This window comes from Marmota marmota, unplaced genomic scaffold (genome assembly GCF_001458135.2).
Source record: "Marmota marmota marmota unplaced genomic scaffold, marMar, whole genome shotgun sequence".
NCBI classification, from domain to species: domain Eukaryota; kingdom Metazoa; phylum Chordata; class Mammalia; order Rodentia; family Sciuridae; genus Marmota; species Marmota marmota.
Genome location: NW_026000077.1, coordinates 4,450,364 through 4,467,090, shown reverse-complemented (window position 1 = coordinate 4,467,090; position 16,727 = coordinate 4,450,364). Strand labels below are relative to the sequence as shown.

At 45.6% G+C, this 16,727-nt stretch overlaps 1 long non-coding RNA gene across 1 annotated transcript; it reads left to right on the top strand.

The window, feature by feature from the left end:
* Positions 1–8,095: 8,095 nt before the first annotated feature.
* On the top strand, positions 8,096–16,323 carry LOC125620178. Its single transcript, XR_007351775.1, has 3 exons — positions 8,096–8,640; positions 11,224–11,357; positions 13,322–16,323. It is a non-coding gene; the product is annotated as an uncharacterized LOC125620178 (long non-coding RNA).
* Positions 16,324–16,727: the final 404 nt, after the last annotated feature.

Genomic DNA, 16,727 nt, shown 5'->3' with positions numbered 1-16,727 from the left:
GCAGAAAAAGGCTGGGGATGTAGCTCAGTGGTAAATCTCTCCTGGGTTCCATCCCTGGTACCAAAAAAAACAAAAACTAAAAACTATCAGTTCCTACAAACATTCCTTGAGTGACTTATTTAGTGATTTTTAGCATGCTGATCATTCATTTTTCCTGAAATGTGGTCTCACTGGCCTGTGTTTATTTGAAAGTGTAGACCCGGGAGAGAAAGCAGCTCTCTAAAGTGGGCTGAGAAGTTCCCCGGCAAGTGAGGTGAGGCCTACTCCCATCCAGATTTCCAATTCACGTTGTTCCTCGAGTCCTTTATTCCAAGACGGGGCTCAAAGCCGCCAATGAAACAGGTGATTCACACATTGTCATTAGCAATACTTCTGCTTTTAGGGATTGCATATTATTAAATACAAATCACCCAAAGACAACTACGTATTTGCATGCACGCATGCGCGTACACACACACACACACACACACACACACACACACACACACACGATCTATTTGCTTGACAGAGTGACAGAGCAAGCAAGGATGCCCCGGAGGAACTGGCTGCTGGACAAGAGGGAAGGGGGCTGCATCCTTTGTACAGTTTGTGTTTTTGCTGCAGGAGGCAGAGCAGGTGGAAGGGGAGCAGGGGTCAGTTCTAGACTTTGCTTTCTGGGGTGGGATCAGGGGCTGCGGGGAGGGGTGCAGTGCTGTCATGAGGTGAGGGCACCTCTGCCATCGGGTGTCCTCAGTAATAGAAGAGTTTAGCAAACGGGTCTGGGGGTGCCACTGGTAAGAAAGAGGTAGTCATGCATTTCGCAGCCACTACATGACCTTGGGAGAAGCAGGGCCCCTTGTTGACATTGGTTCCCCCCACCCCCAGCCTGATTCCCTGGATTTCTTTTTCCTTTTTCAGCTCAAGCTGATTTTCACTCTGGCTGTTTATTCCTTCAGTGTCATTGTGGATTCCAGGGGCTTCCTGGGGTGGGGGTGGGGGATGCGCATCTCCTCACCTTTGGCTGTGTGTTGATAGGGAGGCTGCAGGAATAGCCCATGTCAGTCACAGGGCACATCCTTGCACTCACTCCTACGGCTGTGTCCCTCTCTTTCAGACAGCCACGTGGTCTGTGACCACAGTCTCCAAGTCTCTCCCAGGCCTTGTCTGAGCTCGATACCCATTCATTCCAACTTCTGGACAGGTACCCTGACAGGTCAAAGAGGCCCCTCTGATCCAACATGCCCACACATAGCTCTCTTGTCTCCACAACCCATCCCTCAATCACAGTCCCCTGCCTGATAGGCACCAGCCAGGACACTGGCCACTGGTCACCAGCCATCATCTGGTCACTCCAGCCAGGGGACCAGGCATCCTCTTCAATCAACCTCACCCATATGCCCAACCATAGATAATCATTTCCTCCCCAAATGCCTGTCTTTCCTTTCCTTTCTGTTTTCTGAATGTCCTTCTATTATGCTCCCCCGCTCTCTTGGAGTCTTTTGATCTTTTGCTGAGGTTAATGTAAAAGCCCTGAGTCCCTGCCCCATCTCTGGTCTCTTTGAAAAAGGCAATCTGATTTTCTCCCTCCTGAGTGACCTCCTTTAACAGCTGGCTGCCCTCCATCTTCTCCTACCTTTGTGTAAGCGTCTTTCAGGGTCTGGGATGTCAGAAGTGGTAATGACCAGAATACTGTTACCACTTAGGTATCACACGCCATGGGTCAGAGACTCTGCTGGTGAATTTACATAAGTCATGGTAACAGTTCTATAAAATAGGTACTGTCGTCATCTCCATTTTACAGATGAGGGAACTAGGAATTAGGGCTGGATGTGGTGGTGCCTGCCTGTAGCCCCAGCTACTCTGGAGGTTGAGGTGGGAGGATAACTTGAGCCCAGGAATTTAAGGGTAGCTTGGTCAACATAGGGAGATCCGTTTCAAAAAAACAATAACTACAAGGAAAAAAAAAAAAGGAAATTGGGACTTGAGGCAGTTAAAGACTTACCCAAAGTCACACAGCTGATAACAGACAGAGCTAGGGTATGAATCCAGGATTCCATACAGATTTGCCGTGCATCCTCCCACGTGTAAAAGAAATTCCAATGATGCTGCAAAACCCATTTTGCTGTATCCCCTTGTCATTGACCCCTTCCCCGACCACTTTTCTTGAGCAATTAGTTACCTCCCTCCTTTTGTCCTGTATCCTGTACATCCTTGTATTCTGTCAACCATCTCTCTGCTGTCCTGGGCACGTAGGTGGTACACAGCCACTCATCATAGCCCTCCCTCTGGAGCCATGCATGGCTGCTTCCTGCCAGCCCGGATGTGGCTGACTGGACACGGAAAGGCCAGCTAACCCCCAAGGGCTAGTCCATAGGCTTGCGAGGCAGCTGTGATGTGTATGTCTCTCTGTCTCAATCGAGGACTCCTGGAAGGACCAGGGAAGTGCTTACTCGGATCTCCTTCACCAGCAGTGCTGCAGGAAATTTGGTGGACTGACAGCCTCTAGCTACTACCTGATGGACCCACCATGGTTTTGAATTTTCCTGTCTGCCCCCAGCCCACACTGGGGAGAACTAAAGCTGGCCCATTCTGGCCCCACCCTAGCTCACTAAACAGCTTCTTGGGAGGCACTCGCCGCCTTCCGAGGTTCTGTGACCACACTGCACCCAGAGCCCTTTCTTCCCTCTCTCTCTCCTGGTGTTCCACTTGCACTGTAGTCTGAAGGTTCTCCTCACCCATTCCTGATCCTTCCTCCTTTGTCATTCATAAGCACCTCCCCTAGTATATTTCTGGCCCATCAAATCCTATTTTGATGTCTACTTCTTGGAGAAGTTAAAATAACTAAGGCCAGAATTCATCTTTTTGTACTTCTTAGTACCTGGACTGACATAAAGCAAGTGCCCGGGAAATGTTTGCTGAATGAAGGAAGGAAGGAAGGAACAGACTTCCTGATTCCAGGAATCGAACGCAGGAGCACTTGACCACTGAGCAACATCCCCAGGCCGTTTTATTTTTTTCAGTTTTTGAGACAGGATCTCACTAAGTTGCTTAGAGTCTCTCTAAGTTGCTGAGGCTGACTTTGGACCATTTTTATTTTTTCCCCAATCTATATCACCTCCAGATCCCTCTCCCTGGCACACAACTTCATGCGGATAACTTCCTTTCCTCCCCACAGGCAAGGTAATAGCAGGTTTTGCTTTAATAATCACAAGAAGATACAATGCCTTTTTTAAAATCAGGTAATGGATTATGGTGATAATAATGATGTGGGATGTCATCTTTCTAATTGCTTGATGAGTTTTTTTTTTTAAGGTGAAATTCAAAATGGAAGGTTATTTGGGGCGATGGAGTAGTGGATATGTATTTGGAAGTGTTTTTAGAAAATGGGAACTTCACTGGAGTGAGTGCCTCTGCTGTCCCCACCCCAACATGACTCCTTTTAGAGTTCTATGTGCTACACTTATGTATCTACTTGCTTTCCTCTAGAAGATCTAAGAACCCTCATCCATCTACGTCCCTTGCCATTAATCTTTCATTCACCCACTTCCTGTGGATGACATCAGGGCTGCCCCAGCACTCAGGGTGTAATGGCTGCTCTCCCCACCATAAAGGGTTGGCAGCCTCTTGAGCTTTTGCATGATGCACAGTCCTGGGTGGATTCTCCTTTCTTACCGCAGTCCCTGGAAAATTTCCTTCTCCCTAGACTAGAGCGTGAAGCCAACCCCAAACACTTCCTATGTGATCAGATACATTCTGCCTTTCCTGGCAAATTTCCTTGAAAAAGACTATTCATGTCATGTTCTTGGCATGGGAGTCCAGGAAAGGGTTATAATAAGCATCATTCTGAAGCCTTAAATACAGTCTTTGGTTCTGCAAATACCATAATGACAGACTTGTATTCTCAATACTAGGATATTTTGTAGGCACTGGAGCTTAGAAATGACCTAGACATGTAAATAGGCTTTATTCTTATTTGTGTCTGGGATCCAAGAAGAAAACGAGGCAGAGGGAGGGAAGGGCCAGTTCACACAGCACTGTCATGGAGGCAGGGGGTGGTATCTCCTCACAGCAGCTTTGTGCTGAGAAAGGGAGGAGAATACACCTTTGGGGTCTTGGGGCACTATGTGAGTGCAGCAATAGATAATGTTTTAGGCAATTAGTAGCCCTAAGCAGAGGTAGTGGCAAGGTCCAAGTAGATGGATTTGGAGGCTCCAGCCCACACTGAATTGTGGGTGACAAATGCTGATGGTTGCTGTTGAAATCGGACACTTGGGTTCAAAGGATGTCAAGAGGTTCTCGCTAGAACCACAAAACAGCAAGCATTAAGCTTCCTTGAATATATCACCCTACCCCAGTCTCCCCATCTTTGTTCTTTGTGGGTCACTGAGGTGGCCCCCATCTAGTCATTCCTGAGGCCGAAGGGTAGACTTGTTTTCATGAAATCTCTTCCAACATTTGTTTCAAATCCCCACACTCCGTTATTTCACAGAATATAGATGTGCTTAAGGAATTTAAGTAAAGCTCTAATTTTTTAAAAACCTCATATTTTTGTTAGGAAACAAGAAAAGTCTAGTTAACAGACTTCTACTGAGATACCTTTTCGTAACCTAGCGTGTTAAGCAAATTTCTCTATATCTAGTTCCTTAAGATCTGGATAAAAGGGCATTTTTCTAAGGACTTCATGTCAAAACTCTGAATTCTTTGTGAGCTGCTTCCTCCTTCAGGGTTTTTGCAGAGAGGGACACCGTGTGGCCTGTGAGCCTAGCTGTCTGAGGTGGGGGCACTGTCAGGACTCTAGTGCTGGCACAGATACTGGCTTGGGTGAGGCCAGTTCCCAGGATGTCACTGTCATGGTTGGGATATCCAGTTTCCAGAGCACCTCCTTTTCTCACACGCAGCAAGGCTGGGACTAGATTCCATGAGATGGCTACACCCTTCCCCAGAATTGTGGCCAGGGAGAGGCAGACTGAGGAATCCCTGCCCCTAGCAGATCCTTCTGGAATGGCTGCTTGGTGACAATCTCTACAAGGTCATTCATTTTGTGGCATGACGGTTGCTTAGATGGGGATAAAAACTTATTGCTAGAAATAGAGGGAAGACAAGGATCAGTTTGGTCAGTTAGCAAATGACACCTTGGTGTTGGTACCAGTCTGCTCAGGCTGCCATGACAAAAATGCAGTTCCTCCCTCTGTATGCAGGGGGTCTTGATTCCAGAACTCCCCTCAGATACTCAAATCCTCTGAGACTCAGGTCCCTTATATAAAACAGCATAGTATCTGCATATCCACGTATAATTTAAATCTTCTCTAAACTACTTACAATACTGAATATAAATGCTATGTAAATAATTGTTATACTCTCTTGTTTCAGGAATCACAACAACAAAAAATGTCTGTATATATTCAGTGCAGATGAATTTTTTTTCCCCCAAATATTTTTGATCCACAGTTGTTTGAATCCACCCTTGTGGAACCTATAAATGTGAAACAGAAAGGACCAAACACTAGGTGGTTTAAACAGGCACTTATTCCTCACAGTTCTGGAGCTTGGGAAGTCCAAGATCAAGGTTCAGGCTGACTGAGCTCCTGGTGGCTGGCCTGCCAACAGTGCCTTGGCTCCGTGTCCCCCTGTGGCAGAGAGCGGAAGCGGCTCTCCGGTGTCTCTTTTTATGAGAACACCTGTCCTGTTGGATCAGGGCCCACCCTTAGGACCTCATTTAGCCTTTATTACTGCCTCGCAGGTCATGTCTCCAAATAGTCATACTGGGGTTTGCGTTCTACATATGGATTTTGGAGGGACACAATTCAATCCTTAGCAGTGGTCAAAGAACAGATACCCAGGGAAGGTAGCATCTTTTAAGGCATTTGCTCCTAATCATAGCCTCAGGCCTCCTCCTCTGGCCTGGTCACCCCTGAGTTCCCTTCCCCCAGTTTAGAACCTGGCTTTGCTCCTGCCATACCACCCAGGGATAGTGGTCCTTAAGGAGTGGGGAGGACACAGGCTGCCAGAGCCCTCTGGATGACAATCTGTCTGGTGAGTTCACCAGTGCCTAAATGTGCCTGCTTGTCTCGGTCCTCTCTCTTGGCCATTGGTCGTGCCCTAGGATGAGGAGAGGTTTGGGGAGGAGCAAGCAGCAGCAGACACATCTCATCTGTTACTTAGCAGAGGCGAGAACCCACCTGGGACAGAACCCAGCTGCCTTACAGAGCCTGCGCTTGGGCAGACTGCCTCACACATCTCCCAGGTTAAACCATGCAGGAGTCTGGGGGCGGGGGTGGCATGCCTGGCCTGGTGGAAAATGTGCGTCATAAGTAAAGGCCAGGTTCATCTGCTAAATACAAACAGGAGTGAATGAAACACACAGAATTCGCCTGACATTGCAAACAGCTATTTTTAGCTGCAGATATGTCTGTAACCCCCTTGTTCCTCCTTTTTTTATCTTGGAAAGTACTAAGATCTCTTTTCCACTCCCCCTTTCCTTTGGTCTGCCCCCCCACACCCCCACCCCACACACACTCGGCTGTGGCTGTTGCCTTTGTCTTACAGCTGTGGGTGGCAACGCCCTTTGTGAGCTCAGGGGACATTCTTCCATTGTCACAGTATCCAGCCACTCAGGCGGCCCCCACTCAAGATTTTATTCTTCTAGCGGTGAGTCACCGCCACCATCTTGTCGTGGTGCTTCCTGTAGGGAGACAAGGGAAGGAGGAAACAGGAAAGGAGGGGCACCAGATAGCTCCTGTGGCCCCTCCAGGCCCAGGAGGGGCCTCCCCTCTGCAGGATGGGAGGCTGAGGCAGGAAAATCACAAGTTCAAGGTTAGCCTGGACGAATAAGTGAGATCCTGTCTCAAATTTGTACAAAAAATAAACAGGAAAAAAAAAAGTTGAAGGAGATGGACTAGGCTGTCTGTGGGACAGTACTATTGCTCTGAGCAAGGGCAAGAATCATGGCAATATGAGGGTGGGAGGGTCGTATGGGGTGCAGGGTCCCTTAGGTAAAGGACCTGGAGTGGTATCCTTAACACAGGTCCAACAGATCTGGCTTTGAAGTCCCAACTCACTGCTCCTAGCATCCTGGGAGTTACCCAAACTCTTTGGGCCTTTGTTTTCCCATCCGTATAACACGGATCCCAATCTCTTTCACAGGATTGTTGTGCAATATAAATGACACCGTCCATGTGAAACACCTGGAACAGTGCCTGGCATAAGAGAGCTCTTTCTCTCTCACCCCTTCCTTCCCTCCTTCCTCCTCCTCACAGGATGGCCAGCATCCCTGCACAAGCATCCTGTCCTCAGAAAGGCCCAGCACGGCGCCCCGCCATCTCACAAAGGCAGGCTGTCATGCACGCAGAGGGACTATTTCTCACTTGGAAACAAGAACAAATGGGAGAAGATCTGAGGACAAATGATTACGTGTCCCTCTACTGAGGGGACCCAAGCACATTCATTTGTTTCACTCAGCTCTGCTTGCAATGATTTATTAGTTAATTCTCACATCTCAGACTCATGGCAAGAATTTAAATCCTCGTTTAAAGGCAGCTCTTATCATGATTCAGCTCCATAATCATTATTCAATATTTATTATGTTCAGGGCCTCTTTCCAGACATCATATATTTACTTCAGTCTGGAAAGCTGAAGGCCAAAAGGGGCTGCTGCTGCTGGAGCTGTCCAGAAAGTCCCAAAGGGCCCAGATGGCTGGGGGAGCAGTACTTTGTGCGTGCAATCCCAGTGTTATAGGTTGTGCAAAGGCTCCAAGACATTTGAGCCAAAGGACTTTTAGGTTCATGAAAAGAAATGCTATTTTGTTTCCAACCAGTAATAAACTCACAGAACTCATTAGCCAAGAGGGAGGGAAATGTGACCATAGAAGGCACGCATAAAAAGTTTCAGGTACTTACATGGTTGGCTAGCTTCGGTGTGGGGTGCACCATGACCCTCTGAGAGTGCCACCAGGAAGGTCATCCAGCATTTTTGCGTAGCCGGAGGAAAGAACAGTCCCCTCAGGTCATGGGTTCTGGCTCATGCAGCAACTTACGTCCATGGGTTTGTCCTTGGGGAGTTCTTAGATTCGTGATTTTCCAGTACAGTCCAGTGCAATGAATGGTAGTGGTGGCGAGGGACATTCCTGGAGAAAAGGGCTTTCTAGAAGGGGGGTTTGTTCTCCCAGGTACAGATTGTTTTTTCCTGTCTAATTCTCCAAAGGTCTACACCCTTTTCAAACTGCAGCTATTTCACAAGAGCATGAAGCACTCTCATAAGAGTCGCTGGACCATTCCACCAACTGTAGTTGTTACCCTGAGTAGTTTTGTGCATTAGCAATTACATTCAGAAATAGAAACAGTGACAGTGGCTAGAAATGCGGCTGCTGAGCTATGTGTCTTTAAGGAGAAAAAGAAAAGAAAAAGATCTGTGTACCCAACAACTGAAAATTTAGTCATTTATGAGAAAACATTTTTGAGCACCAACCCTGAGCCATTGGCTTAGGATACAAGAAAGAAGAAGACAAATAGCTGCCTTTTGAGAGTTTATCCACTGTGAATAATAGACCAACAGCTCCAATAGTGTTTGCAGGTTGTCCCACTGGAGAGGACAGAGGGTCTGTTTCCATCAGCAGGAGTTGCCATTATAAGAACCGCCAAGAGTTCTTGGATGGAGATGAAAAGGTGAGGAGAGGGTCTCAGTCACCATGAGAATGGGGACCATTAAGAGAACTAGGATTCACTATGGGGGTGGAGCTCAGACTGCCCGAGAGGGAGGAGCAGAAGATGAGTCTGGAAAGAAGAGAAGACAAGGAAGCCACTGCGGGTGGTGGTCTAGGCTAAAGAGCCAGGCACTGGTCCTGGAAGGAAGCTGGGAAGAAGCATGATCAGGTGCCTGCTTTAGGGAGATGACATCAGTGGACTAGCTGAGAGTGAGCCTAGAGACAGGCAGATGACTAGATTGACTCTGGAAATATCTGAGAGAGAAATCCAGGACTGAAATAAAGCATGGAGAGGTGTAAGGTGTGTGGACAGATTTGAGTTCTTTGAAAGGTAGGACCGGGAGGCCTTGGTTGTCCATGGCATGTGAGGGGTCGAGAAAAGAGGGAGAGATTAGGGATGGCTTCTCCAGATGGATGAAGGTACCATACACTGAATGGCAATGAATGATACAAGAAGTATAAGTAGGATAGAGAAAATATAGGTGTTTTGATATGTTCCACTTGCTCTTTAAATGAGACAGCCAAACAGAATCTCCCATCCAGATCCAAGTTCAAGAGAGTAGTGTGATCTGGAGATCCCAGGTCCCAGGGACATCAGCAGATGGAGCTGAAAGCTGGCTGCGGAGGTCTGAATGTCTGTGCCCCTCCCAAGTTCATAGGTTGAAATCTAACCCCCAACCTGACAGTATGAGGGGGTGGGGCCCTTTGGAAGTGATTAGATTGTGAAAGGAATCAGTGCTCTTATAAAAGAGGTCTGAGGGACTCCTCTTCCTTTGCGCCCTGTGAGGACACATGGAAGGCGCTATCTATGAGAAACAGGTCCTCTCTACCAGACACGGAATCTGCTGGCACTTTGACCTTGGAACTGTGAGCAGTAGATTCCTGCTGTTTATAAGTAGTATTTTGTTATAGCAGCCTGCACTGACACGACACTGGCCAAAGGAGGGCCTGAGACATAAACAGAAGAGGCCAGTCCAGGGAATTCCCAGGGCGAAGGAAAATGAAGCCACCAAGAAGAGCAAGCAAAGAGAGGGGAAAATAGTCTTACCAGAAAACAGAGGCAGGATGACTTTGGAAGAAAGAGGAAGTGTTCCACAGTGTCACATGACATAGAGGTCAAGGAACACAGGGAAGAAGCAGGCGATCTGGCATCTGGGTACTTACTGGCTGGTAGAAGACCCTATAGGGAGGTGCAGAGACTGGAAGGCCATGAGTCAGGGAAGTGGTGACAATAGTTGGACAGTTCTAGCCAGGAGCTCAGCTAGAAGGGAAGGAGTTGCTTAGCAGCGGACTGGGTAAGAGAATTCAGTTGAGGGGATTTAAGCAGAAATAGTCGGTAGAGGAGATAGATTTACAGGAGAGAGGAAATGGGTGGAGCAAGCATGCAAAAGTATGTTCCAAGCTCAGCTCAGGTCTGAGCTCCATGTTCCCTCCCTGTTCCATACCTCTGCAGCCTTCACCTGGGCCATTCACCTAGCACCTCCACACCTTGTTCTACATTATACTCATTGGAGTGGAGTGTATGTCTTGCCTTCTGAGGTTAACCTTCAATCTCTTCCAGGGAAAGAACTCCATCTTAAATTTTTTTTTTTTGTTATAATTCATAGTGCTTCTTTTGTGCTGTTTTATTAGAACTGAGTTCCACGGTGGTGGTGTTGGAAGGTATAACCGCTGAGGTGAAGGACACAGAAAGTTACAGCTTGGTGAAGTTTTACATATGTCCAATGTATAGAGTATTCCTAGCACACTAGCATAGCCTCACCCAGTCAAACCTACCTGAGAATAACCACCTTCTACCGCAATATAATTCTGCCTGCCCTTGGCCTTCTTTTAATGGGAATTGTACAGCATACGTTCTTTGGAGTCTGATTTCTTTCTCCCTCAACAATATTTTTTGTTGTATGTAGTGGTTCAAGTTTGCTTGTTTGTTTTGTTTGTTTGTGAAGTATTCCATTGTACAAATCTACCAATGTTTCTACCTGTTAATAGAGACTAGGATTTTTTTTTCCCAGTTTGGGACTAAAATGAATAGTGTTTACATGAATATTCTTGTGTGTGTGTGTATTGAGGGTCATAGCATACTCTATGAGTACATACTTGAAGATGTGATTGACAGGTCCTAGGGTAGACATTTATTTTATTTTAGTAAATACTGCCGAAGTGTTTATGCAATTTAGACACTTAAAGTGCATGAGTGCTCCGGTTCTACAGGATTTTTAAAGAAAATTCAATTCTATGAGGAATGCTTAAAACACTGAAAGAACTACCACTTTTAAGAACCCACAATACTTGAGAAGTATCTATTAATATGTTGATAATTGTTATGTATATAACACATCATTCCTCTACTCACTGACTTTTATTATAGGAACCCCCACTCCTTTTTTTTTGGTCTAGTTTGAGTTAAGGCAGATTCCTGAATATAAGTATGTTTCTTTAAAAATAATTTCATAATTTGTGATTATCATCAATTTTTAAAGATCCTGTTGCTTTACATTCAGATTCATGAGATTTTACTTTGCTAATCAATTTGATTTTTCCTAAGAACTGGAGAACCAGCCTCTGTGCATACCTTGGATGACATCTACTCTGCTTTCAAGTTCACCTTGGCTCACTTACATTCTTAGGAGTAGGTCACAGCACAGTGGTTCTGTGAGAGTGAACAAACTGATCTAGATGGTAAGTCAAAGTTTGAAAGCAGCATATGGTGAAGAATATGGGCCAACCTTACCTGGGTATTCTGACCTTGGGTTGAAAAGACAATACAGTCCTTCTGGGCATCTCAGAGGTGTTAGGCTCCACCATGTCTGTCTCCTGAGTGGTATTGTACTGATCTGGGTGGTCGTCTTCTATCATTGGTGTACCATAGCATTTGGGATCTCTTTCTTACTGTCCTCCTAGAAATGCCCTTTACCTCTCTCCAGTGTCGGAATTTCTGTTGTTATATCTTTCCCTTTCTTGAGAAAAGCTGCATGGGAAATAAGTTTTTAGACTTTGCATGTCTAAAAAATGTCTTTATTCTATCCTCATGTTTGTTTGATAGTTGAGCTAGGTATGGAATTACAGGTTGGAGAGCATTTTCCTTCATAACTGTGAATATATCGCCTTTATTTTCTTTTTGCTTCTAATGATGTTGTTGAGGACCTCCAAGCCTGTCTAATTTTTTATTCTTTGTATGTGATTTTTTTTCCATTCTCTGAATTTTCATAGACTATTTATCATATACCCTACTGCCCCCCCTCGCCCCGGCTTTTGGGAAATTTCTAATGAGATGCCTTAATTTGGATCTATCTGTATTTGAACTGTCGAGCATTTGGTGTATTCTTTGAAACTCAAAATGCTTGTCTTTCATTTCTGGGAATTTCTTTGGAATCATTTATTATTATTATGTCCTTGCTATTTTCTCTTCTGTGAACTCTTATGATTTAGATATTGACTTCTTAGACCAGTCTTATAGTTTTATTTTATTTTCTCTTCAGTTTTACATCTCTTTGACCTTTTACTCTACTTTCTGGAAGACTTTTTAATTCCTAAGAACTCCCTGATGGCCTCTGCATGTTCCTTTCTTGTTTCATCATGTTCTCTTTTCTTGCATGTAGCATCCTTTGTTATCTCTTACACATATAATATGCATACACTTTAATTCTCCTCTCCCTGTGTATTCTCATTCCTCCACACAATGCTTTGATTTCTGTTTGTCCATTGTTTGTTTTGGTATTTATCTTCCATATTATCAGCTCTCCTCACATGTTCAGTGATATTGGAATATCTGATCATGACTAAGAATGAACAACTATCAATTTGGTTGGAAGCTCTTACACTGACTACAAACTCTGGGCAAGTTGGTGGAGCTTTGGACTGTGTGTTGCATGGTAGGATTGTTGGAGCACCTCTAGTATCAGTGATGATAGGTTTGTTCCTCTGGGATTTCTTAAGCACTTGAAGTGCTTGAAAGAGTTCCTGGCACATAGTAAATGCTCCATAAATATTAGCTATTATTATTATCATGAAAAATGCACATGAAGAAACAAATATATAACTCAACTAACCCAACGTCCACATCCTTGCTAGAATTGTCACACCAACTTACACAGATGCCATCATTCTCATAATGATTTGGACACGAACCTTGAATGGCTGATGGATGATAGAAAGCAGGGATGGAAGGAAGACTCTCACGACAGGAGAGTGAGAGGAGGCAGTGGATTGAGAAGGCACCAGTGTCTAGACGAGATGCCAAGCAGTCACAGTGACTTTCAAAGCATCCTCATTAAGCCAGTGTCTAATCATTGTTCATCTTTGCAGTCCTGGGGAGATAGGTTCTGGCACACACTTGGGGGCAGATTTGTAAATTAGCTCTATGACTCCTCCAGTTGCCTCCCATTTTGTGGGTGATGGCACCAGAGGACCAACTCTGGGGGTGGGGGAGAAGGAATATTCCATCCATCTGGCTGCAGATTATTAAGCCACTTTTTCTTCCTGTCACAAACAAATTGTGAATCACACTGCATTCTCCTCCACCCTCCCTTTCTAGAGTCTCCTCTTCCTTTTCTATAACCTGGGGAGGATGTGCTCAACACTGGTGGGTGCTGGTTGTGTGGTTCTTAGTAATGAGAAGGGCTCCCTTTTCCTTCTTTCCACAGCAGTTAGTCCCCAGCCACCTGGAAGTTCCCTCCAGAAATCAAACGAGCAGCTTCCGCAGAGCCTGGTCACTCGCCAGAGCGGTGGATTCCTCTCAGGAGCTGTTGTAGCCTTTGGCAGGGAGTCAGCTCCGCGGGTCATTGATTTCAACTGCTCAGCATCTTTGTTTCAGCTCATCTTGTGCATCTGCCTCTCTCAATTCAATTCTAATAACTTTAATGGCACAAAGAGATGGCGAAAGCATTGCCAAAGTCAATAATCAAGTTTCTGCAACCCAGGATTACTTTTTTTTTTTCCAGTTGTTTCAGCATGGATGAGAACTACACAGGCTCATGCTGTGTTTTGTCTCTGGATTATTCTCTGGTGAGATAATTTATATCAGGAGATCTGAGTCAGTCATTTCGCCCAGTTATATTTGGTCTCATTATTTTCTGTGGCTTCTTGGTTGATTCTTATTTGTTTCCATGTCTTTTTCATACTGTTTCTTTATTGATGAAGAAACCAGATCAGCAAATATTTATGAACGTGTTTTGCATGGAGGCAGTGTGGTAGAGTCTTAGTTCAAATCCTGGCTCTTCCGCTTTTATATACTGTGTGATACCCAGGCCAATTATGTGCCTTCTCTACAGCTCCAGTTACTCATGTGGACATTACGTGGCGAGTAATGACACCATTCCTTATTGCATTGTCATGAGGATGGAATAAAATTGTACCGACAGAGCCTGGCCTGGTGTCTGGCACAGAGTAACCCTTCACACATGGAAATTGATATTTTTATGCTGGTTTTCAGTGCTGTCTTTTATCCATGACCTCATTTCGTCTTCAAAACACATCTCTCAAAGAGAAAGGAGAAATGCATTTATTCTAGACAAAGGAACAGACAGATAATCAAAGAGATTAACCAAGAGTCACACAGCTAGCGAGGAGCAGCAGTGGGACCCAAATACAGACAGGTTCTGTGACTTACAAATCACATTTATATCTCGGGCACTAAGCAGATCCGAAAATGTCATAATTGAGAGATGGAAAAATGAAGAATACTGGAAAACTAAGTAGGGTCCTGATACTGTGAAAGTTAGAGTGATACTTCTGAGTTGGATGTGTTAAATCCAAATCTAGAGCAATGAAGCAGAGATGGAAGAGGAAAGCTCCCCAAAGCCCCCAAGGACCAGAGAATAACAAGGACAAATCCAGAGCCTCTCCCAAACCTGCCAGGCAGGGGCAATCACAAGCAAGTCGATAATTAGAAGCCTTCTTCATAGGTTAAAGCCAGCAGAATCCTGTAGGTCACTGAACACTTTCAACTTATCCCAGATCTAAGGTGAAACAAAGACCCGAAAAGGAGAGGCACAGAGGGCCACTTAGCGAGGCCCAGATTAGAGTCCACAGAGACTCGGTGCACAGCTTGGGAAAGTGGTTCTGAAGATGAACGTGGTTGTTTGTTAGGACAATAATCTGTGTATTTGTGTAACCATTAGCCAGGGAGCTGGTGCGTTCCCAGGGAACTATTCAAGCCAGAAGCAATTGGGTGAGGCGGGGAAAGAGGCTCCATTTGTGGTAGATCTCCCTTCTCCCTCCCTTCCCAAGGCAGTGCAAGCCTAGAGGGAGCCCTGAGCTGCCCTGCTGAGGAGACAAGCGATTTTTGTTAGCAACTCTGGAGTAAATGGATGCTGAGGCTAGGAGTGAGTTCCTCTCCCATCTGCCCTCGTCCTATGCTTTGCATGATTTGGCTGCTCTGCCTCCCCCTAGCACCTCTTCCCAATATCGGCACCCCCTCTGGATGGATGGAAAAACCCGAAAAATCACTCCACAATAGTTTTTCCAAGTTCAGCTGGTGCACGAGGCCAGGGCCTGGGAGTTCAAGGGATAAGAAGAATACTTGCACCAGAGGTACTGCTCGCTTATTTGGACATGCACAGGGTTGGGTGTTGATGGCTACGGAAGAAACTGGGAACTGAACCCCCCACCACAGCCCTGTAGCCTGTGAATAACTTCCTGTTGTTTTATTATTGGTGGTGGGCATGTCACATTGATGCTCTCTCTGTAGCCCAACAGAATCTTCTGGTTTTCTCCCCCCATGAATTCTCCTAACTCCCCAAGTCAGCTGTCTACTCCTGCTGGGGGTGGGGGGAGAGATCTCTGACTGCACACTCTGTGAAGAGAGGGCCAGCTCTGCTCAGTCCTAAACCCCAGCGCCTCCGAGATTTTGCCCTTTCAGTAACCTCTTGTTGATGGATCCATGGAGATGCTCCAGTGGGCTCTTCAAGGGTGAGGGACTGGCTGTCAAGGCTTGAGGATGGACAGGGAAGCACATTATGGAAACCTCAGATGGCCCCCCACAAAGGAAGGTGGTTGAGAGAAAGTAAGAATGGGAAAAGGATGAGGTGAAGAAGGAGAAATGGGGACCCTGGTGAGGGAGAGGGAGTTGGCATCTGCCATGAAAGTCATGATCCACAGAGGGGACCAGAGGGCTGGGAGGGGCCAGTGGGCAGGGTAGCCAAGGAAGTCCCAGAGGTGGGTCAGACAGGGGAAAGGAACACCCATCTAGAGGCCTGCTCCAGCCTCTCTCCTGTTCCCCAGTCTTCCAGCCACATTAGCTTGTCCTGACTTCAAAGAGCTGGTGAGAGTGGGGCTTTCAGTGGGTCCGGGGTGTTTCATTTGGGGCCTCTTTTCAATCAGTTGCTGAAAATGGGTGCAGGACTTGGTCCCTGAGTTTGAGGATGGTATTTTCTTATGGGAAAAAGGAAACTTCCACTGCTTAGATCCTCAAAACACTTTCAGGCGTGTCCTCAAGGGGTGCACGATTTTGAATCCAAATAAAGTCTATTCAGTTGGAAAGCAAGAATCATCATCCTGTTGAATTCACTGGTAATTAGACTTCGAGCCAACATTTGTAAAGTGCTATATAATTTAATACAGTCTTCCACAGCATACACTTTTTAAAAAAATTGTTGTTTGTTTTGTTTTGATGCCAACCTAGGGGCTCTTTACCACGGAGCCACATCCCCAGCCCTTTTTATTTATTTTTTTTATTTTGAGACAGGATCTCATTAAGTTGCTTAGGGCCTCACTACTTTGCTGAGGCTGGTCTCAAACTTGTGATCCTCCTGCCTCAGCCTCTAGAGTTGCTGGGATTACAAGCACGTGCTACCTGTCCAGCTATCCACTTGGTTCTTGAAACAACCTTCCTAGCCCATTTTATAGAGGTAAAATTCAGACCCTAAAAAATACTCAAATAAGGTTACACAGCTAAATTTTGTTAGATTAGATTTCCTGGTTTTGCTCTTTCATTTTTTAAAAAAAAAAAATTCCTAAACTCTTATGGGTTTTCTTCCCCCTCTATTACACAAATCAAGGATGACAAGAAGGCTATTCCTTGCAGTCCATGAATGGGTACAGTTATTAGGG